A 27,889-nucleotide genomic window follows, 5' to 3' on the forward strand; every position below is an offset into this window, starting at 1 on the left:
TTTTGTATCTAGTGGTTGAAATGTATCATTTAACATCGGGCCAGGCTCTCCAGCTGTCAAAACGAATAGCAGAGAGGTGAGTCACTGCTACCTCTCTGCTATCTTCAGCTGTCTGATACGGGATCGCTATTTAGCGAACCCGTATCTGAATGTAAAGGCTTCATTCTTTCATTAATGAAAGAAAGAAGCTTTTTAAAAAGCTTAACTATTTCATTAATGAATGTCTCAATAGTGAGGCATTAATTAATGACTGGAACTGCTGAGAATCAGCAGTTACCAGCATTACAGAGGCTAATATAACTCGGCACGTACAGTGTACGTGGCCAGTCATATAGCCACTTTGTGACGGGACGTACACTGTACGTCTCCCGTCACGAAGGGGTTAATTGAAAAGAGTATTTTATATCTAGGACTGTAGAGACTATTATGAAAACCTAGGTCAGTAGGTATAGAGTATTCGATCTGCAATTGGATAGAAAACTGGCTTAAAGACCATATTCAGAGAGTGGTGATCAATGATTCATACTCTGAATGGGCTGAGGTTGTTAGTGGTGTCCCCCAAGGTTCAGTGCTGGGCCCCTTACTGTTTAATCTATTTATAAATTACATAGAATTGGGGATTACATGTACTATTTCTATGTTTGCAGATGACACCAAGTAATGTGGTGGAATACAGTCCCTACAGGATGTCTCCAACTTACAAGCAGACCTGAATGCTCTGTGTGATTGGGCATCTATTTGACAAATGAGGTTTAATGTTGATAAATGTAAAGGACTAAAAACATGCATGCATCATGCACTCTAGGGGGATTATGTTTGGGGGAGTCAATGGTGGAGAAAGATCTGGGTGCACTGCTAGACCATAGACTGAATAATAGCATGCAATGTCAAGCTGCAGTTTCTAAAGCGAGCAAAATACTTTCTTGTATTAAGAGGGGTATAGACTCCAGAGATAGAGACATAATCCTGCCCCTGTACAAAGCATTAGTAAGACCTCATCTGGAATATGCAGTTCAGTTTTGGGCACCAATTCACAAAAAGAATGTTGTTGAACTTGAGAAAGTGCAGCGAAGGGCGACTAAACTCATAAGAGGCATGGAGGAGCTCAGCTATGAGGAAAGATTAGCTGACCTGAATTTGTTCTCTCTGGAGAAGAGGCGATTTAAGGGGGGACATGATCACCATGTATAAATACATAAATGTCCCATGTAGTGAACTTGGTGCCAAATTATTCACTTTAAGGTTACTGCAAAGGACAGGGGGGCACTCTTTGCGTCTGGAGGACAAGAGGTTTAACCTTTGCATACGGAAAGCATTCTTCACAGTTAGGGCTGTGAAAATGTGGAATAGACTCCCCCAGGAGCTAGTTCTTGCTAGCTTAGTTAAGTGTTTAAAAAAAATCTGGATGTTTTCCTAAATGCACAGAATATTACTGGATATTGAGTTCTTATAGGTATATTAAGCATCAGAGATTGTTGATCCTAGGAATATCAGATTGCCTTATGGGATCAGGAAGGAAGCAAATTGAACCATGCTTTATAGGTTTTTGTTGCCTTCTTCTGGATCAACAGTGGGTAATTGTGGGCATAGAGTTCAGTTTAAGATTTTTTTTTTCATATCTCTATAGGTTGAACTCGATGGACATGTGTCTTTTTTTCAACCTGACTAACTATGTAACTATGTAACCATAATTATAACGTAAAGTTTCCTCATAATGATGTCAAAGTAAAGGATTTTTAAATCATATAATACAAGTGGTTTTAGACATTGGACACCAACATAAAAAGAAAGAATATGTTGAATATCAGGCCAAGATAGAGAAAAAGAGAACAATGTGTGAAAGAGAAAGCAAGAGAAAGTGTGAAAAAGATAGAGAGGCAGAGTGTGAGAAGGATATCTTTTTTTTATTGTTTTGTGTTTTAGCTGATTAAAATGTTGCTGTTGCCCGGGAATGTATAATTTAGATACGTATTATCCCTTACCTTAAAACTATGAGCAGGTAAAGATACCTTTAGTTGGCAGGTTCAGCTGTCACAACCCATTATAATAAAAGATAACTGGGCCAACATCAAAGTGATGAGCTATGGCATATAATTATATTTACTAGGACATTTATTTAAGTAATTTAATGAATTTACTTATTTGCATAACCCATGTATTTTTCAAGTGATGTATTATTTTTTTATGTACAGTTATGTTTATATATTAATAATTAGGTATGGGACTTAATGTTAAACGGTTTTTAAAAAATGGATCTAGATGAAGAAAAAATGGGATCCTGCACTCATCAAACTGGTCACATGCAATTTTTTTTAATATTTAAAACTTATGCCATTAGGCAGAGATTAAAACACAACCTAAAGGATTGATTATACACTTTCAGGTGTGAACAGGTCTCATATCCTCAGCACACCAAAAAGGCTCCCTCTAGGTAATAGATATCATTAAAATTATGACGTGAAGCAGTTCTGGTCATTCTGTTGCAATCTGCAAACATACAATATGTGTTTGAACTCTGAACTCTTGTTTACTACTAGGTAAAAGAGATTCAATGACTGATGCCACAATATCAAATGAGTTATCACTTTAATTAATTGGTAAATTAATTATGTTAATGAATTCAAGTCATGGACAGACAAATATCTCATCCAAAAGGATGAAAGGTGAGACCCTTCCTGGAAATGTTGAATGCAGTGATCAGGCTATACATGGGCACCATGTTAATATTCCTGGTGATTATCATTTTATTAGGGGAAATTGCATAATGTATGGTCATTCTTAAGGTGGATGTACATTCATGAATCTTTTACAGGAAAAAGAAGTCAACAAGAGATCTGTCAATTCTTATCACAGCTTCATAGGTTCACTGTGACATTTTTTTCTCAATTTGGGTGACATTTTGTCACAACACAAATGTAAGGGAATATATCAATTTCTGCACAAAAATGGGAGATTCTAAAGCAGTTGCAATGATCTACCATGTGACTGAAAGCTGGAAGTAGTACTTGCATCAGTCATCTAAGTCATCAAAGTATCTACAGCCTAAACATTTTATATTCGTTTTGGATAAAGTGCTCTGTGTCCTGTTTAGGGAGATTTATTCTCTCTGTTTGTTCTGGAGACCGCTGTCACCTAGGGCTGAAAATGATGGCAAATTCATAATTTTAGGTTGTCGTCAGCATAAAAATAGAAAAGAACCTTCCCATAAGGACACCTGTTCCAATGTGAACAGTCTAAGAGGGCATGCATCTACAACACAGAAAGATAAATATAATCTTCCCGCACATAGATGACAAAAAAATTCTGGCCATTGTTTTAACAATTTACTACTTTATGCAAAATGAGAAAAAAAGTTACTTTATACATTATACTTTAAGAATATTGGTCCATGTATGAGTGGTCTTACTGCAATTGTCAGTTTTTCATTAGCATTAACAACCTGTTTAATTCTGTCTATCAATTTGCTTTGAATTGCAGTTCAGTCAGTGGTACAGAAGGCACCTGTACAATTTGCTTATAGTGACACTATACAACTCTAAGGAAAAATGTGTTCTCTCAGTGTATAACCTTCAAATTCTTTGACAAGTCTAATCATCTGTATCCTACTAATTCTCTGGATGCTAATTGTCCTCCCATTCTTTTTCTTCATTAGTCATGAAAGAATAACATGATTCAAGTTGACATATACACACACAATGTGTGGGACTGACCTTTTCAAAATTCGTTCCAATGACAATATCTTTTCTCTCCACTATATTGTATATGTCTAGTACATACTGATGGTGATTTAATTTCAAACATCTTTTTCAGCTGTTAATTAAAAATAATTTGTTAAGAAGGGTAAATAATATAAAAATATAACTAGGATAAAAGGAAAAAAATGTTTATTTAATCCTCAGATATGTTCATGTCTGTAAAAGAAAACAGCAGGGCATTTAAAAGAAAATTATATCAATAATTAAAATGCAGTGCAGGTTTGTTTTATCTCCATATTAGAATGATATGTAAACCGCCAAACCCAAACACATCCATAGGATTGCCTGACAGAGAAGCGTGATTCGTCACTCCAGAGAACACGTCTCCACTTCTCTAGGGTCCAGTGGCGGTGTGCTTTACACCACAGCATCCTATACTTTGCATTGCACTTGGTGGTGTAAGGCTTGGATGCAGCTGCTCGGCCATGGAAACCCATTCCATGAAGCTCTCAATGCACTGTTGTTGTGCCAATCTGAAGGCTACACGAAGTTTGGAGGTCTGTAGCTATTGACTATGCAGACAGTTGGCGACTTCTGCACACTGTGCGCTTCAGCATGCGCTGACTTTGCTCTGTCATTTTACGTAGCCTACCACTTCATGGCTGAGTTGCTTTTGATCCCAGTTCCTTCCACTTTGGGGAATACTACACCTAACAGTTGACCGTGGAATATTTAGTAGCAAGGAAATTTCACGGAACACCTGAATCCAATGATTTGAATACATATATACAGTATACTGTATACACTATACTACCAAAAGTATTGGGACGCCTGCCTTTCCAGGCAAATGAATTTTAATGGCATTCCAGTCTTAGTCCGTAGCGTTCAATATTGAGTTGGCCCACCCTTGGCCACTATAATAGCTTCAACTCTTCTGGGAAGGCGTCCACAAGGTTTAGGAGTGTGTCTATGGGAATGTTTGACCATTCTTCCAGAAGCACAATTGTGAGGTCAGGTACTGATGTTGGACAAGAAGGCCCGGCTCGCAGTCTCCACTCTAATTCATCCCAAAGGTGTTCTATCGGGTTGAGGTCAGGACTGAGGACTCTGTGCAGGCTAGTCAAGTTCCTCCACCCAAACTCGCTCATCCAGGTCTTTATGGACCTTGCTTTGTGCACTGATGCGCAGTCATGTTGGAACAGGAGGGGGCCATCCTCAAACTGTTCCCACAAAGTTGGGAACATGAAATTGTCCAAAATGTCTTGGTATGCTGATGCCTTAAGAGTTCCCTTCACTGGAACTAAGGGGCCGAGCCCAACCCCTGAAAAACAACCCCACACCATAATCCCCCCTCAACCAAACTTTACACTTGGCACAATGCAGTCAGGCAAGTACTGTTCTCCTGGCAACCGCCAAACCCAAACACATCCATAGGATTGCCTGACAGAGAAGCGTGATTCGTCACTCCAGAGAACACGTCTCCACTTCTCTAGGGTCCAGTGGCGGTGTGCTTTACACCACAGCATCCTATACTTTGCATTGCACTTGGTGGTGTAAGGCTTGGATGCAGCTGCTCGGCCATGGAAACCCATTCCATGAAGCTCTCAATGCACTGTTGTTGTGCCAATCTGAAGGCTACACGAAGTTTGGAGGTCTGTAGCTATTGACTATGCAGACAGTTGGCGACTTCTGCACACTGTGCGCTTCAGCATGCGCTGACTTTGCTCTGTCATTTTACGTAGCCTACCACTTCATGGCTGAGTTGCTTTTGATCCCAGTTCCTTCCACTTTGGGGAATACTACACCTAACAGTTGACCGTGGAATATTTAGTAGCAAGGAAATTTCACGGAACACCTGAATCCAATGATTTGGAGCGGTGACCCAATACGTTCGGCAATATAGTGTATCTCATAATATTTGACATCAATTAAATATATACATTATAATTACATTTCAAAAATACATCTGTTTTCCCGAGCAATGTAACAGTTTTTTAGTCTTTTTAGAGAAAATACCCTTCTTTCAATGCCTGCAGTTGTTTAAATAATAAAGAAAATGACACTTCAACAAAACTGCACCAACAATCACAAATGTGAACTCCTTGTAAGTTTCACAATTCTTATGATGAGTTTTTTTATACTCAGCCTTTCATTAAAGGTCTTTCATTTCCAATGTACAGTTTTATTTTTGACAGATATTGTCTATCTCCTGTATTCTGTGCAATGGTAGTGTTATCTTTATTAATAATTAGTTCCATTAAAATGTATACGTTCAGCTACAAAGCAGAATTTAGTCTTTTAAAATCTACATTCTACAGGTTTAAGTGATGTTGACTTGCAGTTGAGACACACAACAATGGACGTCCAGTGTACACATTTTGTTCTAATGCAAAGCATTCAGATATTACAGGAAGCGATAATAAGTATGGTGATGCTAATATTACCGCCTAACACAGAATCCAATTGATCCAAAGAAATAGATAAATAAATATATAGAAACTCTAAAGGAAAACATTAATGGTAGCAGTGATACCCCGAATAAACGAATGAGTTCTGGCTGCAGCAGCCAAAATTTTGAGCATGTGGGTGAACAGGCCAAAATTAGCCATTTAGTTCACCCATTTGGTCAGTTGTGTTTGAGTTAAACTCATGGTTGATCCAAGCCCCAAACCCATCCCTAATGATGAATAAGGGAAAATGCTTACCTTATTCCTCTCCCTTCTTGCTATACGATTTCCACCTGGAATTGCTCCTCTTCACCACTCGACTGGTTGTAGCACTCTGATATCATCATATATAATGCTGTACCATTGGTCCTTCATTGGTTTGTGCTGCCAGGGGGTCGAGACATTAAACCAGTATATCACCTTATTCATAATCACTTCTTAGACCAGGGGTGGGCAACTCCAGCCCTCCATCTGTTGTGGAACTACAAGTCCCATGAGTCATTGAAATACTCTGAAAGCTACAGGCATGATTCTCAGAGGCTGACACGGGATTAGTAGTTAAAGCACAGCTGGAGGGCTGCAATTGCCCACCCCTGCCCTAGACAGATCAAGGTTTTTTCCCTAAAAAAAATAGAGTTCAGGTTTGATCGTTTGTTTTTATGTATTTTATTATAGTATGTGTTGCATGCAAAAATTAAGTTCTGTTTACTGTATTTACATTACTGTATTTACATTCTGTAAAATATTTTTCTTTGAAATGCTGACCAATCTAATCCAAGTGAACATTTTAATCTCTCATAGATTTTATGTGGTAAATCCACTTCAGCACAGGAAAAATTACAGTACTTTTGAGAAAGCTATAATAGTAGGTAGCAAGAATTCTGTCTTGAAAACCTCTTATTGACAGGTTTTACAATGATGGTATCCTGTGTTTGTAGAAATGGAATTGTCTATCACACAAAATACCTTTTAGTTACTGTCAGGCCAGGAGTGAAAAGTAAAAAACAAAATGTTGATAAAATACCTAAATAAGTCACATTTTCAGGATAACACTGGTGCCAAAAAGGAAGTTAAACTGAACTTAGAAGATGACTGCACCTGGCTCCCTCCACATCTTAAAAAAACAAAGTTAAATGTATTGGAAGAGTTTTTAAAAATTATATTTTATCCTGAGCTTTGTGTGCCTGTAAGATTTTAGCTTGTGTTACAGTAATTACAGAGTATTTGTGGGTACAGAGACTGTTGCAAACATGTGCAGTGTATAACGTGAGCAGATCAAGACTCTATTTAACTATGCCCCTTTAAACCATGCCTCATGTGCTATGTAGCCATACTCACTGTTTGCCATGGCATGCTGCATGTGCAGGATTATCCCTTCTCGAGGCTGTACCTCTTTTTCAAAGTTGGAAGGTATGGTAGTCACATTGAAGTTAAGTACACTTTTAAGGATTAGAGTTAATAGAGGTTTCATGATATAAGTAAAAAATATACCTAGCAAACATCTATCACTATCAACCTCTTGCCGTCTGCCCGTTGTGAAAAAATGGAGTCTTCGGACTGCATTTTTTTCCTGCTCGGGCAGAAAAAACTTGCCCGTTCTTTACACCGGCTGTTTCACATAAAACCGATCAGGGGCTCTATAACCGCCGATCGGTTGTATGTTGCGATTTGCCCGTCCCCCCCCTTCGACCCATCGAGTGCCTGGAGTGTCCCCCCCTCCTGACCCATCACCTTCAATCCCTGGATCCGCTAGCCCATCTGCGGCCCGGGACCGGCTTGGGAGGGCGTCAGGAGGTAAGATGGGAGGGAGGTCAGCATCTTCCTTCTTGCTGACTCCCTACGTGCTGTGAATGCGGAAGTGATGTGTAATACATCACTTCCGCATTCACCTGTCAGTCATCTGGCTGCTATAGCCAGAGAAAAGAAGTTGATGAAGCAGACCTGTGCTTCATCAGCTTCTTTTGGGGTCCCCAAGTGACATTAGGGGTCCTAGAGACCCCAAATATCTCCATAAAGAGGACCTGTCAGTGTGCCTTTGCTATTATATAGGGGGATTGCTATTCCCCCTATACTGTATGTGATAGCAAAAACAATAAGTGTAAAAAAAATTTATAAATAAAAAAAGTAAAAAGAAATAAAAGTCGCATATAAAAAAAGTTAAAAAAAAACCAGAATGTTTAAGTCCCCCACCCTCACGTTTACACACATATAAATGCAAATATGCGTCGGATGCGCCAGCACGTGATAACGACAATTGCGCTACACACGTTACACATGTCGCCGCGAATGTCGGAGTGAGAGCAATCATTCTAGGGCTACCAATCACTGATAACACTAAACTGATGAGCGGTAAAAGCTTTTAAAGCGTCGCCTATGGCCAATTTTGGGCAATGTAGTTTTTTGAGGTTTCGCGCACGTGCGCAATTTTACGGCTTGACATGTTTGGTGTCTTTTTACCCGACGTGACCCCGCCTTTTATATTTTACCAAAAAATGGGGTAATAATAAATATTTTAGATTTAATTCAAGGCTCAATACTGAAAAATGGCCTGGGCAGGAAGGGGGTTTAACACCGCGGACTTTAAGTGGTTAAAGGCTCAGGTAATTTTGAAAGTTCCTAGGTATAGAGAAAAAAAGGAAATGTACAGCTGTCTGCCTAAAATATCTAGTGTAATTCTAGCTGCTGATATAAGCTCAGTGTGATTGACTTACTAAATTGAAACAGACTTACGCAATGAGGTGAAGCTCTGCTGCTTTCTTTCATCCAATCATGTGCAAGAAAAAATACTGTTTTTTTTTTCTTTTCCTTGCACGATTAGGTATCTTTTGCAAAATGAATTTTCACCAAATTAACTAAGCTAAGAGACATTTCCCTTGTAAATTGAACAGCATATTTACATAGTTATCAAGTTGAAAAAAGACACAAGCCCATCGAGTTCAAGCTATAGTGATAAGAGGAAAAAAAAGGAAAAACCTAAAACAGAATGCTTTGCCCACAGTTACCCCTTGTTCATCCAGAGGAAGGCAAAAAAAAAACCTATAAAGCATGTTTCAATTTGCTCCAACAGGGGAAAAACATTCCTTCCTGATCCCATAAGGCAATCGGATATTCCCAGGATCAACAATCTCTGGTGCTTAATATACCTATAAGAATTCAATATCCAGTAATATTCTGTGCATTCAGGAATACATTCAGATTTTTTTTAAAACAGTTAACTGAGTTAGCTAGATTTGCCCATAGTAAATCAACCCCAATGTGTCTGAGAACTGATCAGATGAAAGAAAATATTATTGACATGTGAAAATAATGTAATTTGGAAGACTGGCCTTTAAGTGGGTTAGAAAGACAATACTTATCAGTAAGAAAAACACAGAAATCAACTCGGAGATCAAGAAATCCATAAAGTATTTTTATTTATGTTTTCACAGATGCCACTTATGTTGTGTTCTGATATGAAGTGTTTACTAAATGTTGCTGTTTGAAGAAACAGTAGCAGTCATAACTTAGTAGGGGGTAGAAAATAATTACATTTGAAGAGATTTTTTTTAAGGAAGGTAATCTTAAAATCTGGCAATATTCTGGGTTTTTTTTCTCTGAAAATATCCAGACCGTGTGATTTAGAACCTATGGAGATATATAATTTTTATAGAGAATAAACTTTTTATAGCGAATAATCAGAACACCCTAATCACAAATGGTCACAAACACCCGGCATATTTCTTCATATCTTCTTCAAATGCTTTATCTGTGTTCTCACAGTCTATGCTGGCTCAAAGCATCAAATACATCTTTAGACCCTTACGGGTCTATTCACTAAGATGCCGAGGGCAGCCGAGTGAACAACCGACCCCAAGTGAAGTGAGCCGAACACTGTTCGGCTATTCACTTCAGGCTGGTACGGCTGATTTCAGCCGTACATCGGCTTGCTTCACATGGAGAGAAACACTGATTTATCTTTTTTTTTCTCTTTATTCTGATACGGAGCGATGTCAGAATAGAAAAAAAATAGAAAATTTCCCATTGGAATGCATTGCTACATTCCTATTGGCTATTTCAATTTGCAATAGCCAATAGTAAACTACCATTGTACCCGCCCTCTGCTGATGGACCTGATGGAGAAATGCAGCAGAGGGCGGGTACAATGCTAGTTTACTATTGGCTATTGCAAATTGAAATAGCCAATAGGAATGTAGCAATGCATTCCAATGGGAATTTTTATTTCTCTATTCTGACATCGCTCCGTGTCAGAAAAAAAGAAAAAAAAAAGAAACAGCAGTGTTTCTCTCCTTGGCGGCCGGGAGCAGGAGACTCCCGGGGCTCCAGGCAGAGTTAGCTGTTTGGAGATCAGTGTCCCTGGTTAGCAGCTAACCAGGGACGCTGATCTCCCTGCAAGTGGCCGGAGTCAGCCGTAAGATCACGGCTGGCTCTGCTCAGTTGTCAGAAACAGGCTGTCGGCTGGCCAATGGCCGGCCCCTCGGCCAGCTTCGGCTTTCAGCACGGCTCAGCCGAGCCGATGCATATGCGTTTAGCTCGACTGAGCTGCTCGGCCACGTTCGGGAGCTGTACGGGCTATTATGAATAGCCCGTACAGCACCCCTTCGGTTCTACTGAACCGAAGGGGTCCTGGGGCCGAAGCATCGGCCGAAGCTATGGCTAGATCCTTCGGCAGCTTCCTGAATAGACCCCTTAGTGACCAAGGTTCTAATGGTAGCAGCATAACTTAAGGCAGGAGAGCTGAGAAGATTCTTGTTTTAATTGTTCTGTCAGCCAGTCATTTGACACTTCTCTCTACATGAGGCCAGGGGCAAGGCTTGTCCTGTCCATCTGCAGCATCTAGCGCACATGCATGCCAGTTCATTGCCTTCTGACTCAAAGCATCACATAAATCTTTAGCTCCATAGTGACCAAGGTTCAAGTGGTAGCTTGGCAGCAAAACTTAAGTCAGAAGTGCTTATTTTCCTTTAGAGGGTCAGTATCTTTCAGTGGCCATCCGGAAGGGAAGACTCTACTAGCTTACAACTTCCTTAAGCCTATACGTAAGGGACACATAACTCAGCACACCTTTCCCATAGGGAGGAGCCCAGAGAATTAAAAATGTTACATGGAAGTGTAACATGGAACTGTTACAGTACCTCCAGGGTCCTCACCTGTACATCCAACGGCATGGCACCTGTCCATCTAGAGCGTGTTGTGCACATGCAGGCCAGTTCATGGCCTATTGTGTACATTAGCGCACATCAGCATGAGTGCTGCTTTCTGTTATTCCTAATTTGCCTATTGCTGGCCCAGACGGCCAGACCTTGCTCATGTCTCCTGTCCCCTGTTGCTAAATCTGCCTGTTTCTGATACCTTCTTGCCTGCTGCATGCCTCAACCTCTGCTTGTACTATGACCTTCTGCTATATTGTATCCTGTCTCTACTCTGTTCCTGGGACCGTTTGGTGGGGTGATCCTCAGGGCAGATAGCTTGCAGCAAAGTAGCTCAATGGCAACTAGTTACCTGTCTATCACTCCTTGTGGAATACTCTGTTGAAGACCAAATTGTCACTTGGACTGTGACAACACCTTGGCTTAACCCACATTACCACATCTTGGCTTAACCCACATTACCGGCCTGGGGTGTCAATCCTAAAAAGAAGGATTGTCTTAAATATTTATCACCCCGCAGCTTACACTGCTAGAACCAGCGCCTCAGTAATTGCCTGGGCTTAGACTAGGGATATCCCAACTGCATCATGCAGATCACAGAAAAACATAAAAAGCACTATGTGCAAAATTACAATATATAAAAATTAATATTTGTTTTTAATTAGGTAATGGTTTAAAACATATACAGTATTTGTCAGCTATGTGACATCTGTTCAAGATTTTTTTGTAGCTGCAGTGCTAAAACTGGATCCAAATAGCAGACATACCCTCCCTCTCGCCTAGACATTACAATTCCTGACTTCTTTCTCATTAGTACTTTCTACTGTGTTCAAAAACACAAGCCATTAACTCCTATCAGCCTGAATCACTGAACTTAGCCTGCTTTTGTGCTGTTATTTTTTCTGCTGCTTGTGATACTCTGACTACCTATCTGGGACTCACACCACTCCAACATGTTTCCCACTTGTCAGCTGTCATTACTGGACTTTCCATTAATTATGCCCTGGGGTGTTAGTAGTTACTACTTTTTTTTACTTTTGCTGTTGTCCTTCTATCACTAAATGTGTAATGTGCTGCAGGGCTCAAAATTTCCACTCGCCCACTCGCAATTGGCGAGTGGAAATTCATCAGGGGGGCGCCGCCGGCAGGATGAAGGGGGAATATGCCGCCGCCTCAGCAGCGGCGATCACGCGTACAGCTCTCCCCCTTCTCTTTTTGTCTTCAGCCGCTCTATAGCTGCAGTGGCTGAGGTGGAGAATCAAAGGGAGAATCAGTTCAGCTGGCTGTCCGTCATCTGCAGGCTTCCTCTGCTCACATTAGCTGCCATAGGCTGGGAGGAAGACTGCAGAGATCCAATTGGCTGGCTGGCAGGACAGCGCAGGACCTGAAGGGAGACTTCACGTTCAAATTCACAAAGCTAATACACCAGGATAAGGACCTTTTACTTTAGCAAGACTGTAGTTTGAAAATCTCACTGGACTAAGATGAAAATAACAGTCACTTTTTCTAAAATAAGGATCCTGGTGTGTTAACTTTGTGAAATGGGCCTGTGGTATTAAATACCATGTCCTCCAGTGTGCATTGACTCTTTTTGCTTACCTCAAAACTTCTTCAAAATTCTATGACTGGAGGTCTTTGAAAGTTATGACCATAAAAAAATTAAAGCATGACCATAAAGCTTAGAATTTCCAGAGCCAGTGGAATAAATGAAGAAAACAGAATTGCAGTGTGTTGTTTCTTTGGGTATTTTTCAGGGTATTGTTCATACCACTAACAGTTGACTGTGGAATATTTAGTAGCAAGGAAATTTCACGGATGGACTTAATACAGGTTGACAGATCAGAGACATATTTTTGAAACTCTAAGTCAAATGAAGGAAATGCTTACAGGGCTAGTTTTTCTATATTTTGCATTGGAAACCAACATCCATGGTGGGTTGCAGGAATGTAATTGCTGTTCAATTCTCTGAAGATTTCAGTGCTACTCAGCATCACTCAATATCCAAACTCAGGGTTTGATTTTGCTGGGCCTCTCTACATTTTACACTCTGTGTCTCCACTCTCTCCTCCTTTGTGCCTTGTCTCGGCATTCCATAATGCTATGTTACTGTAATTTTTTTGGTTGCTGTGTTTTTCTTAGCTCTTCTGATCTTGTTACTTTATCTATCCTTTGAATTCTTTTGAACTTCTGACCATAACTGACCAAGAGTATAACCTGTCTTAGCTATGGTATGTGATTGGGCCTGGGAACTCAGGAACTTGCTTTTAGAATACCACAAAACTGCAAAAAGCCAAAGGTCGTTTTCGCAGACAATACCTTTAAATGAATGTGCTAAACTAAATTTAAAAAAAGTTTTCTTGATGTCTACTGTAATCATATCCATTTATCTATCATTCAAATCTGTTCATAAACTTTATCGTGGAGAAGAGGTGACTCCATTTGTGCTCTGATATTTTCACTTAAGTAAATAATAGATCATTTCATGAATACATTCACTAGCCCTTTTACCTCAGGCTTTGATAGGTTCTACTTTCTGTCAAGCAAAGCATTAGCAACACTCAATAATTTGGTATATGACAACATGACATAACCTGTGCTTTAGAACTGTTATCAGCTTGAGATCAGACAATCCCGCCTGCACAGAATAATAATGGCTAAGCATTTGTTCAAAGCATACTTATTTAGGATACTAAATATTTAACTATTGTCCTTGGCTGTGTATCAGATTGTTTAGCTGCTAGAATACAAATTTAATTTTGAATCAGTAGCCAGCCATTCACCATGAAATGTTTATTTCCAATATGAGATTTTAAACTGTTAAATGATATAATGCTTCTGTTGCATTTTTGCCGCCAAGCAAAATAATCCAACTGTATCCACCTTCTTACTGTACCACAGTTACAGCTGAAATAACCCTTTGAATCCATTAAGAAGTGTTTGTATATACATCAGAGCTAAGCAAGAGATTTCTCTCGTTCCAAAATTCTGCTGTCACTGAGAAAACCCAGCAGAAAAGGAAATTAATCATTTTATTGTATTTCTTTTCAGTGCAGTGGAGATAAGCCAGAATTACAAATATATGCAACCTCGGTTGTTTAGTTACATATTTAATCATTTGTGAAAATTCATGATTACATATACAGTAAACATAATGATAAAACCTCCTTTTATTTAATTTTTTTTGTAATGCCTGCTTTCACTCGCTATCTGTTCTCATTCTCTAGAAATAATGCTGAAAGGATGGGGATGGGGCAAGGTGTAGGTACCCCTCGTATGTCAGCACTGATGTTTTTCTTATTTGGACAACTGTATTGATCAGGCAATTTTTATCCACTGAACCTGCATCAAAATGGCACCATAGCATGACCCAATTAAAATATCATGCTGTAGCATAGCATGGAATCACTTTGGCAACACTAACTTCGGTGCTCTTTTGTAAACATTATGGAAGGGTGATAAGGGCACTGGGAACTCAATGCAAGGTACTGTATGTTCAGATGAGACTATCCCCTTTCTCATCCTCTGTTTTGAGATCCTATACCCTTGTGATATGTGTTTTGCAAAATAGCTTTTTATGTGCCACATATAATTGAAATAATATACAACTGCAACACTAGAGATGAATGAACAATAAAAGATCCACTGAACTAAGAAATAGCATTTTCTGGCCCAGTACTCCCATCCACCATGTTGTAGTCCATTGATCTTTTTGGATGTATCCAGGTATTTTTTTTATTTGTAAAAGTTCACTTTCACTTCCAAAGATGCCAACTTAATAATCAACAAATACAATTTTGCCACTTTATAGATCATTGGTTCGACCTCATCTGGAGTACGCGGTCCAGTTCTGGTCACCAGTACTAAGAAAAGATGTCCTTGAGTTGGAAAAAGTCCAGCGAAGGGCAACCAAACTAATTAGGGGTATGGAGGACCAGAGCTACGAGACGAGGCTACTAAATTTAAAGATGTTCACATTAGAGGTGAGGAGATTAAGGGGGGATATGATTTCCATGTACAAAATGTTTAATGGTGGTAGCAACATTAGCGATAAACTGTTTAAAATTAACTCCGTTACAAAAACTAGAGGCCATCACCTAAAATTGGTGGAAAAAAAATTCCAGCACAAGGGGCGAAGGGGGTTCTTCACAGTAAGATCAGTTAGGGTCTGGAACTCACTGCCACAGGCGGTGATTTCAGCAAATAATGTGGAATTGTTCAAGAAACTTTTGGACGATTTCTTAAGGGACCGTAATATACAGGGGTACAGGTACTCCTAGAATGAGATCCTAATAGGTTGGACTTGATGGACTAATGTCTTTATTCAACCTCAAATACTATGTAACTATGTAACAATTAGCTGAAGAGCGCAACTACCAAAATAAATACTGAGCAGCCTGATGTAACTGGCTGAATGGTTTAGATTACAGTAGTAGGTGTGTGACTTACAGTCAAGATGTCCTGAATTGGCACCAGGAGTCCCTGGGATCGCGTCAGGTCAGCGGTACTGGTCTGTGGAATGCCGGACTGATACGATCAGAAATTGTCCCCAGTCCGCGTACTCGGCTGTAATATACTTGCTGGCCGCGAGCTATCTGCGCTCGAGCGTGGAACGCAGCGGCTGTGTCACGCAGACCATTTCCCTATCAGAGGGGGAACTTCCCTGCGATCCACCGTGGAACGCGGAGGTGACGTCACGGCCGGGTCGTCACTTCCGGGTTCGCACACTATTTAAAAGTCCTGTGAACGCTATGGAAGCGTTCCACTATTGAGCTTGATGCCCTCCACAAGCCAGTACCCACACCAGGAGATTCACGGACCCCTCTCTGCTCTGGACGTTCCTCTGCCTCTGTCCTGTCCACAGGAAACCGCAAGTATCTTAGGTCATAAGGAGTCTGGACTGTGATACTGAACTTTAATCTCACTCAACCCCTTTTGGAACAGGGAGCCATTGTACTAGGGTCGCTTATACTGGCTATATTGTATACTCCTACTCTCACCAGTGTCTGTTCATCCTTTCTTCTAATGGAAACTGATTCATTGCACCCGCTTTATGTTGCTGACCTAATTGGGTTATGAGCTAAATAACCCCTGTATGGTCCATACCTTACTCTTAAGTTTGTGGCAGATGATGCGAGAACCCCTCACTCTCCTTTGAGATTGAGAGAGACGCCTGGGGTTCAAGCCTGATTGCCATACCCAGCCCTAATGGAAAACCGCCTTCAAGACCCGTTATGGCTTATTTGAGTATACGGTCATGCCGTTCGGGCTTTGCAATGCCCCTGCCACTTTTCAACATCTCATAAACGATATCTTTAGAGATCTACTAGACGTGTGTGTCGTGGTGTATCTAGATGATATTTTGATATACTCCGAGGATCTGGAGAGTCACCGCAGACACGTCCGCTGGATTCTCTCTAGACTTAGGGCGCATTCACTATATGCAAAATTATCCAAATGTGTCTTTGAACAAAAGAGAATCAGCTTCCTGGGCTACATTATTTCCCCCGCGGGAATAGAAATGGATCGGGAGAAAACGGCCTGCATCCACAAGTGGCCAGTTCCCCACTCAAGGAAAGCCCTACAACGTTTCCTTGGATTTTCTAACTATTATAGGAAATTCATTAAGAACTTCTCTGAGATTGTGAGACCCCTAACTTCCTTAACCAGTTCTAAAATCCCCTTCAAGTGGTCATCAGAGGCCCAGAGGGCCTTCGACCTACTGAAGACCAGATTCACTTCAGCTCCAATCCTGAAGATACCTAATCCTGACTACCATTACGTCCTAGAGGTGGATGCCTCCCAATCGGCACTTGGTGGGGTCCTCTCCCAGCGGATAGGGGTAGACACTCCTCTCCACCCAGTTGGTTTCTTCTCAAGGACTCTGACACCCGCAGAGTCCAACTATCCCATCGGTGAGAAAGAACTGCTCGCCATCAAGGCAGCCCTGGAGACATGGAGGCACCTCCTTGAAGGAACCAGATTCCCTTTCACAATATTCACAGATCATAGGAACCTCCAGTTCCTCAAGACTTGCAAAACCCTTTCATCAAGACAGGTTCGATGGAGCCTGTTTTTTGACCGGTTCGATTTCATACTATCCTATCGGCCAGGTTCAAAAAACGGCAAAGCCGACTCCCTCTCTAGAATGTCGGAGGAAGAGGCAACCATGGTCGAACCAAGACCAGTGATTTCACCGAACAAATTCCTAGGGGCAATTATACCGTTTAAAGAACAAATCAGGAATAGTATATCAAAAGACTCAGGTACACTCCCTACTGGGCTCTCTCAAGACGCAGAAGGCCTGCTCTACAAAAACTCAAGGATGTACATTCCACCTTCTATGCAGCCGACCGTCATACAAATGCTTCATAACGCGCCGTTTGGCAGGACCCCCCGGTCTGACAAAAACCTTGGACCTGATCAGAAGACAGTTCTGGTGGCCCGGCTTAAAGAAAACGGTTCTCAGCTACATAAATTCCTGCCATGTCTGCGCAACCTGTAAGCCTGAAAGAAGACCTATGGCTTACTTAGTTCGCTAGACATACCCAAACGGCCATGGGAAACCGTTTCCTTAGACTTCATAGTAGAACTACCCTCTTCCCAGGGCCATGATACGATCATGGTAGTAATAGATGGACTCACCAAGATGGCACATTTCACTGCACTCCGCGGACTTCCCTCCACCATTGAGACCGCCCGGTCCTTTATCGCACATGTCGTCAAATTACACGGCCTGCCGACTCGCGTTATATCGGACCGAGGCACACAGTTTGTCTCCCGATTCTGGAGAGGACTCTGCTCATCACTGCACATTGATCATCGGTATTCTACGGCCTACCATCCACAAACGAATGGTCAGACAGAGAGGGCAAACCAGTGCCTAGAGCAGTATCTTAGGTGTTACACCACATACCTCCAGGATGATTGGTACGACCTGCTCCCACTCGCAGAATTTGCCTTCAATAACTCCCGCAGTTCCTCTACCCATCAGTCTCCTTTCTTTGCGAACTACGGCTATCATCCTACCCAGCTGCCAACCACTGTACTCCCTTCCAATGTGCCCTTGGCTGTCGACTACTTGTCAAGATTAACGGAGAACCGGGAGCTCCTCGAAAAGAACCTTCGGCTCGCGCAGGACCGACAGAAGCGGTACTATGACCTAAAAAGAAGGGCCCCTCCGGTTTACAGAGTCGGCGACAAGGTATGGCTTTCCACGAGGAATCTGCGGATGAAGCTTCCGTCGAAGAAATTGGGGAGACAGTTCATTGGTCCCTACGTCATCGAGAAGGTGATCAACACCAATGCCGTGAGACTGACGCTCCCCCCGGGACTGCTCATTCACCCCTCATTTCATGTCTCGTTGATCAAGCCGTACGTACCCGAACCCTTTCCACATAGGACTCCCACGCCGGCTCCTCCCGTGGACATCCTGGGTGAAACCGAATACGAAGTGGAACAAATACTGAACTCCAGGAGACGTGGGAGAACCTTACAGTACCTCATCAGATGGAAGGGCTACACTTCTCAGGAAGATTCCTGGGAAAACTCCCGAGAGGTGCATGCCCCTCTCTTGACCCAGGAATTCCATTCTCGTTACCCTCGAAAGCCAGGGCCCTCGGGGAACCCCAGGGGTGTTTCCTTGCAGGGGGGGGGGTCCTGTAATATACTTGCCGGCCGCGAGCTATCTGCGCTCGAGCGTGGAACGCAGCGGCTGTGTCACGCAGACCATTTCCCTATCAGAGGGGGAACTTCCCTGCGATCCACCGTGGAACGCGGAGGTGACGTCACGGCCGGGTCGTCACTTCCGGGTTCGCGCACTATTTAAAAGTCCTGTGAACGCTATGGAAGCGTTCCACTATTGAGCTTGATGCCCTCCACAAGCCAGTACCCACACCAGGAGATTCACGGACCCCTCTCTGCTCTGGACGTTCCTCTGCCTCTGTCCTGTCCACAGGAAACCGCAAGTATCTTAGGTCATAAGGAGTCTGGACTGTGATACTGAACTTTAATCTCACTCAACCCCTTTTGGAACAGGGAGCCATTGTACTAGGGTCGCTTATACTGGCTATATTGTATACTCCTACTCTCACCAGTGTCTGTTCATCCTTTCTTCTAATGGAAACTGATTCATTGCACCCGCTTTATGTTGCTGACCTAATTGGGTTATGAGCTAAATAACCCCTGTATGGTCCATACCTTACTCTTAAGTTTGTGGCAGATGATGCAAGAACCCCTCACTCTCCTTTGAGATTGAGAGAGACGCCTGGGGTTCAAGCCTGATTGCCATACCCAGCCCTAATTTAAAATTGAGTCCGCAGCTGTGATCCTTTTCGCTATCGCAGACCCTGGAGCATTACATCAGCTGGCCAGTGTGGCTGAAATACACACTGAGCCTGCTTACCGCCAATTCAGCTTGCATGAGGGTTCCACAGTACAGTACATCTCCCTCGGACAAACGAGCACTGACTGATAACACTCACTGGATCCCCCATTGATCGCTCCACACACGGCATACCAACGCACTGCTCTGGCACCAATAGTCGGCAATCCTGCCTTTCCACCGGGGACTCAAGCACGAGCATTTCAGTGGTGGACTGACAAGGGTCTTTATCGTATTGGTCGTTTCTTTAAGGACCGCCAACCATTTACATTGATACACTGCCTGAATACCTTAAATATGCCTCCAACTGAGATGTTCCGTTACAGACAACTCCATCATTTCTTGAAGTCTTTAAATCTCCCTCCAACAGATTCCCCATTTTTCACCCCATATGAAAGGTGGTGTATGCAATCAGATACGGCGAGTGGAGGGATATCTCTAATTTACTCATCGTTTTTTAACTCCTCCTCCAAGTTGTCCTATATGTTGTCTTGGGAGAAGGAACTGCAGACTGAGTTGCCCCTGGAGTTGTGGCATACATGCTGCTCTAGGTCAACTAAAGGACTGTTAAACGTATCCTTGATAGAAGCTAACTACAAGGTCCTTTCACGTTGGTACATGGTCCCCGCCAGATTGGCGGCCATCTACCCTGGCCAATCGCCTTTATGCTTTAGGGGGTGTGGTCTCACTGGAACAATGCTACATACTTGGTGGGAATGCCCACGCATCCGTCCATATTGGAACAGGCTTTATGCCTTGATATATAAGGTACTTTGCATTAGAATACCTCGCGACCCGCAGTATGTTTTATTAAATTGTCCAGTCCCTGGGTTGTCCAAGCCTGAGGCTGCATTATTGTCAATCTTTTTTCTGGCTGCTAAAATGCCTCTAGCTCAGGCCTGGAAAACCCAAACCGTTCCGTTCAAACAAGTCATATCTAAACTATCGTGGATAATGATACATGAGAAATTGAATAGTATCATAAAAGACACTAGGGATAAGTTTGAACGGACTTGGGACCCGTGGATGCAATATTAACATGTTTCTCAGCCTCCTTAGCCAAATTGTGTTGTTACCATACCACACTATATTTGCAATGTCTCGGATACTTTCTTGATCTTTTTTTGTTTTCCTTGCTTTCTCCTTTTTTTTTTCTTCTCTCTCTTTTTTTTGTTTTGTTTTGTTTTTGTCTTGTGTAAGCATCAAGATATGTCTGCCTGGCCATGAAGGTAAAGGTTAAGCAGATACACGATCTGTCTGGTATATATGTCTATATGTATTATTATATGAGATGTCCGATGTTTTTTTCTTTTTGTCCTGTCTAAAATTTCAATAAATAAATTAAATTGTAAAAACCAAGTCTTACAAGTATGAGGTATCAAAACTCAATCAATATAGTATCTTGATATTCAAAATTTAATTTAACATCCAAGCACATTTTCAGGGTTAAATGCAGAATAAAATGTGTTTTTATCACCTGTATCTCTTATTCAGTTTCTGATAACAAGTGTTATACCCTGGTTTCTAATTGCTGTCTTGGTCCCCCTCTGTGGAGATAATAACCCACTTCCTGCACTAGGGTTGTTCTCCAACATACGGTAAAGTATGTTTTCATTGGTGTGCCCTCATTGGAGAGTTTTCCCCTCACTTTCTGTGTTGACAACAGCCCCAACTCTTCCCTGCTTTATCCAAAATTAAATAAAAAAGTTTTGGCAGGAGCTTCATTTTAAATAAAGGATTATAGCTTTTTTTTATATTGCTTGAATTCTTCTGATAAATAAACCAAATTAGCGCATATTTTCTATTGTTTACCAAAAGTTGAGATGCACGCTATTAAATCTGTATGACAAAATCCCAATGGTAGCACATATTGTTCCCTTTTACATATAGTTCCTTGCACAGTATAGCATTCTTGTGGAGCAGATGGCACTAACTGGTGCTACTGTAGAATATATCACCCTGCTCATATAAAATTTAAATTCCCATTTTGACTCCAGCTACATTACAGTATACACCCATATTATTTTAGGCATGTATATAGTTCACTCTAGTCATGTATTTGTCCTATGAGGACTATTTTCCATCCAATAACAATATATATGCCTTCCTGTAGACATGAAAAAACGCAGTTAAAAATTGTAATTTCAGTGCCAATTACTCCACCTTAAGAGACCAAAATCTCATCTCAATAAACACCATGCACCTGGTGACAGATATGATTGTTCTCTTTTTATTATTCTAGGCATTGGAAAGTATAGTTCTTTAATGTTTAGGAAAAGTGAAGCAATCATATATTAATAAACTATAGGGTGTATGTACAGTATATATTCACATAATCAAATACTGTGCCCCCTGCTGTAATATACCTTAGTATATAGTGACCTCTAATATTCTTTTTACTATTCCTTTTTTAACAAGTTTTGAATGCATATACTGTAAAACTGCCTGTTTTATACAGTATGCTCCCCTAGTGGTCGTCTACATCTCTCTTAAACTGACACTAAAGTCAGGAATTAAATCTTAAAAATGCATTCAAGTACCTTAAAGGAGAATTATGGATGAAAAACACTCATCCCCATAATTCAAACCGACTTGTGACACTGAAGCTGCCACATGTCGGTTCTATTGATCAGGAAGTCAGCTAACACTGATTTCCTGATTCTCTCCCTGCAGAACGTGATGACTCCTCCCCTCTCCATTTGTCCAGTGCTGACTGAAAGAATTGACTGGGGAGGGGGCGGGCACAGCTGGCTCTGCCTCTGGATAGGGTGGATCTCAACAGTATTGTCGTGATACATCCTGGCTGCGGTGTGGCTCTGCACTCTCAGCATATAGCGTGCAATAGCCCGCTATATACTGAATTTTGGATCACCGGAGGACATTAGTATTTGTCCTCCTGTGACCCTGAAAAGAACTATAGCCAAAAAAGGTTAGGCCATAATTCTCTTTTAACTATTAATGAAAATGTAGCTTATTTGTGCATCACTCATCTCTGAATGTATGCTCACACTGTCCTTTCTCCTGGAGGGTGGCTACTTTTTGTTCCCCAAGGTCCCTGTGTGTGTGTTGTAAAGTAGCCACCACTCCAAACTCACTTCTGTGATAGACTGTAATCCCAAATCAAATTAGTAAACTAAATGCAAGATTATAGTACATCTTGGGAGCAAGCTAAGAGAGGTGGCTAGTTTACAACACACACAGAGGCCATGGGAACAAAAGTAGCCACCCTCCAGAATGAAGGACAGTGAGAGCATAAATTCAAATATGCAGGGATCTACAACCGAGTGATAGTATTGTAGTCCAGAAATTGCAAATTTTATTTTAAACTAAACAAATTTTAACTTAAACTTGACTCAAAGTCAATGAAGGGCAAATCTTGAAAATCAGTTTTGGCAATTTTCAAGGCTAATACCTTGCAGCATCGGGGGCACCTGGTTCGAATCCCGGCCAAGGTCACTATCTGCAAAAGGAGTTTGCATGTTCTCCCTATGCTTGTGTGAGTTTCCTCTGGGTACTCCAGTTTCCTCGCACACTCCAAAGACATGCTGGAAGGTTGATTGGCTCCCCTCTAAATTGGCCCTGCATGTATGCTTGTGAGATAGAGACCTTAGATTGTAAGCTTCTCAGGGACTGATGTGAATGTGCACTATGTACAGCACTGCATAAATTGTCAGCACTATATAAATACCTGTAATAAATAATAATAATAGCTAGGGATTGTCAAGGAAAGGGCACAGGGAGCTGGACACTACCATGGGGGACACATACCATTGGAAAATAATTTTAAAAAATACTGTATTGCTGGGAAAGGTCCTCTTTTTTTATGTGACCTCAAAGGTTAAAAGGAAAAAAAAAACAGCATACCTTTCTAATACTTTTCTTGGAAGATGCCTTTAAGCTATATGTGGTGTTATGTCTCGTGGACAGTGTCAGTGACACCATATTCTTTCATTACATATTTTGCATGCGTAATTCAGTTTTCAAATTTTACACTTAGCTAGGCTTAAATACAGCAGCAGGACTCCTGATCCATTTCAAGGTAAAAAAACTACTTTGCCAATGGTGAAAGTGATAGATGCCCCGGCCCAAACCCGCTGTATGTCAATCACACGTGACTATATGCAGTTCTGAACCATACGAGCCATCACAAGAGCGTGAAACAAGTAAGAGTAGTAATAGGGAGGCATTCACTGAACAGGTGAATATGCGACAGGACACTCAATACACCACACCACAAGAACATGGAGTTAGACAAGAAAAAAGGTTAGAAGATAAACAAAGTATAAAAAGTAGTTTTTTTTTAGAGACACAACAAAAGACAGATCACAGAAGGTTGGGAAATTTTAATTTGTTCCTGATATCTCCGGGAACGAAAAACATTTGTAAATAATTAACCTTTCAAGTTATGAAATTTCTGAGATTGAAACTCAAGTCCTGAAGCTTGGACTAAGTTTCTGCCCCATCTAATTTTTCAGCGCTTGGTGGAGGGTTCTAATATCAAAAACCAGAAGGAATGTTCAGAGATGAACATCAATGATGACATAGTGGGGGCTGCTGTTTCACAGCAGGCTGGGAACCCTCAGAAAACATGCAAAACAAAAACAAATGAATGGGGCCTTCTCCTCATGAAATAGTGTTTATTGTCCAAATGTGAAAACTGAATAAAATAATACTCACAAACGTTGTCTTTAGCAAAGCATTTCTTAAAAGTGACCAAATAAAACCGGCCTTTTCCAACAGCAGACGAATTAATCTTAGTCTTGGTGACACATTTTAAGGGATAAACCCTCATCAGAGCAAGGTCAAGCAGACTGGCCCATGCACTGCATCACAACTGCAGATCTGCCCATCTCATCAATCAAATTGCAAATCAGTTCACTTGTAAATGTCACCTCCACCTATGCTTCTACATACCAGTAACTCTCCGTCTAACCACTGACAGACTGCCATAACCCATCAATTCGGCAGACGGGGACACAGGACGTGACCGTCTCCGTAACTCGGAAGTGGTGTCACATCTTAGAGAGTAATGCGGCCAGTGAGTGGGAGGCGACCTAAGCATGTCCGTTGCCTGGATATCAGGGGGGCAAGGCTGAAGCTCAAGTTAGGGATAGAGATAACTGAGGAAAGGGATTGTAAAAATTACTATTGTCATAAGACAACGATCTTATAATGGCTCAAGACCGCAAGACTGGGACGCCAAAAAACTCTCGATAAATGAATAGTTTCGGGAATAATGCATGATGCCAGCACAGCTCCAACCTGCATCTTTTTATTCTAAGATCCAATCGGATCCAATTATTGATCATAGGGACTGGTGGCTAAATGAAGGTCATTAGGATTTTGATCCTGAAAGTGCATTTTATCTGTTTTAAAGTCGATTGATAAGAAAGGACCAGGGGCGGCATATAAACTCTTGCATGAGCCAATGTGCAGCCGCACATCCTGACATACATAATACATGTCATCAGGTGAATACACAATGTGTACAATGTATATAAATTATTCCATATAATCAAAGAGTAAAAAAAATATCTAAAATACTAAGCAATACATTTCAATTATATTTTTTAAAAAGTGAGAAACTGTAAAATAAACATGAAAAAACATAGTAGCCCATACATTTGAAAAAAACATGAAAAAACATAGTAGCCCATAAATATATGCATATAAAAAATGGAGCATGTTTCAGTCTGCTTGACCTTGCTCTGATGAAGAGGGTTTATCCCTGGAAATGCGTCAGCAAGACCAAGATTCTGGTCCACATTTTGGTTATCTGCTTTCAGTCACTTTTAAGAAATGCTAAAGACACCGTTCGTGAGTATTATTTTATTCAGTTTTCAAATTTGGACAATAAACATTATTTCACGGGGAGAAGGCGCCGTTCTTTCTTTTTTGTTTTGCAGGTTTCTGTCCTACTCAAAGCTCTGTTTGAGACTTTAAAAGATTTACATCTGTTTGCCAGGAATTTATGTTTAAAGTTATGTCTGACAAACAACAGGAACCTCATGACTCAATTGCACAAGATCTAGAAAGATGGTGGGGCTATATAATAAATTACTTTCGGACCCTACGAGACCTAATGCAACTGTGGGAGAAGAGGAATATTGCAGAGAGTGAACAGGACAAGGGACAGAAAATAAATTACCAGGTTGGTTCCCATAGACTTCAACAGGGTTCAGGCATTATGTTTGAGGTTTGTAATTTTCAGCAAGTGTTCAGCAAACCAAACTTGGTGCATTTATCACTACCCAGCAGCTAAAAAGCAAGTGAAGTTGTTGCTGCGAAAAGGAAGCCCTAAAAAGAACTCTTATGTTTATGTACTGTGAACACAGAGGTAGGTACACGATCACATGGACCCCTAACAAACAGCAATTCCCATTTATGTGTCACAATACAGCACACTTAAAATGGGGGAAGGGGTTACAGACTATGTAAACCATGACACTGCAATTCACTGTAATTATGTAGCACAATATAGCACTTTATAGTACTGTACTATATATATAGCACAGGGTAGCAGCACTGTATAGCAGCAACTTTTTCTCCCTGCAAACAACAGTCTGTCACTATCCCTATCTACTCCAAGTCTCTCTCCATGCACACTGACAAAAGAATGCTAGGAAAGCTCCATACTTTTACCCTACCTACTCCAAGTCTCTCTCCATGCACACTGACAAAAGAATGCTAGGAAAGCTCCATACTTTTACCCTACCTACTCCAAGTCTCTCTCCATGCACACTGACAAAAGAATGCTGGGAAGGCTCCAGACTTTTATAAGCAGGGGGCTTACACATAAGAAAACCTTCATAATTGGCCCTTCTGAGCCTTCTGACCACAGTTCAAAGGCCAGAAAGTGCATGATTGGTAATTGGTTGCTATAACAATGAATGACGACATTAGTTTGCTATTTCCCATAACTGCAAATATCTTGAGTTTGGGTTGAATTATTGGATGACCTGAACTTGAAACTTATCCCTAGCCACCACTGCCAATACCTGTACCATTGACACAAACTGTTCTTCTACCCAATGGCTGGGATGAGCCAAATGTACCTGGGTTCCGTATGGGTGATGTTTGACAAACTGTTCCTAAGTCCAGAATGATAATCTGAAGCCCATAGAAATCAATAGGAGTGAAATCATTAAAATCAATGGTGGACATTTTCAAGTCTAAGAGACAAGGGATTGTCAAACAAAGGAGAGCTGGGGACTGCCAGGGTGACCATGTTCCAATGCAAAAACATTGTAAAAAATACTTTTTCGTGGGTAGCAGCTCTTTTAATAATTAAACCACACATTTAATTTAAATAATATACTTGGGGATGCCCTAAACCTGCCTGTGAAGTGGCCTATCTGTAGTATGTACACAAGCAAAAGTGACATTTACAAAGAAAAAAAATACAATTTAATTTGCAAGCTGGGAAATTTAATTTCCCTTCGGCTTTTTTTTTTTGCTGAAAAAAATGGCATGGGGACCCTCGAAATCAGAGAAAGGGCATAGAGAGCTGGGCACTGCCCTTGTAAATATGTACCAATGCAAAACAGGGCAGCAGCACTGACACTTCCTAACACTTTTATTTTTTTCTCAGCCCCTTTCAACCTGATATAGAGATTTGCCCTGACAGGAAGTCAGAGGAAGAGTAGAAGGTTTTGGGTGAAGTAGAACTTTAAAATACCTGTTCATCACCACTTACTATTCTTAAGATCTTAACAATAGATCTTAAGAGCATGGCCCATTTGAGTTTTCTTGACTGTTTATACAAAATGCTTGTTTGCATTAAGCAGCCATTATAAAAATGTAGGCAACTACTGGCTATTACCCACATTTCTGATTTTAATGTTGCACTGTTTGCTTGCAGAGATTATGTGGGTGAATATTTTTGTTTTGAAAGGATGTTTTAGTGTATCTTAAATAGAGAGGGCTGCTGTGCTACATTTTAATTTCAAACACATTCTTAGGGTCTGGCTAAACAACAAATCAATAGTAATTACAGTATGAATGTACTGTTCCTAGCAAAAGTGATTGGGAAGACCGTCTGGACCTTAGGTCTTTCATGTTATTGATAAAAATAATGAAAAGTACAGGAACAAAAATGCATTGAACCCGTCAGCAAAAAATAGATAAAGCACATATCCAGAAAAATGCTAAAATCCCCTTCATCCCATAAAATACATTTGAAGGCTCATTTTTTTTAAAAAACAGTTTTATATATATATA

This window comes from Nanorana parkeri, unplaced genomic scaffold (assembly GCF_000935625.1).
Source record: "Nanorana parkeri isolate BGI_ZX_2015 unplaced genomic scaffold, ASM93562v1 scaffold349, whole genome shotgun sequence".
In the NCBI taxonomy this organism is placed as follows: domain Eukaryota; kingdom Metazoa; phylum Chordata; class Amphibia; order Anura; family Dicroglossidae; genus Nanorana; species Nanorana parkeri.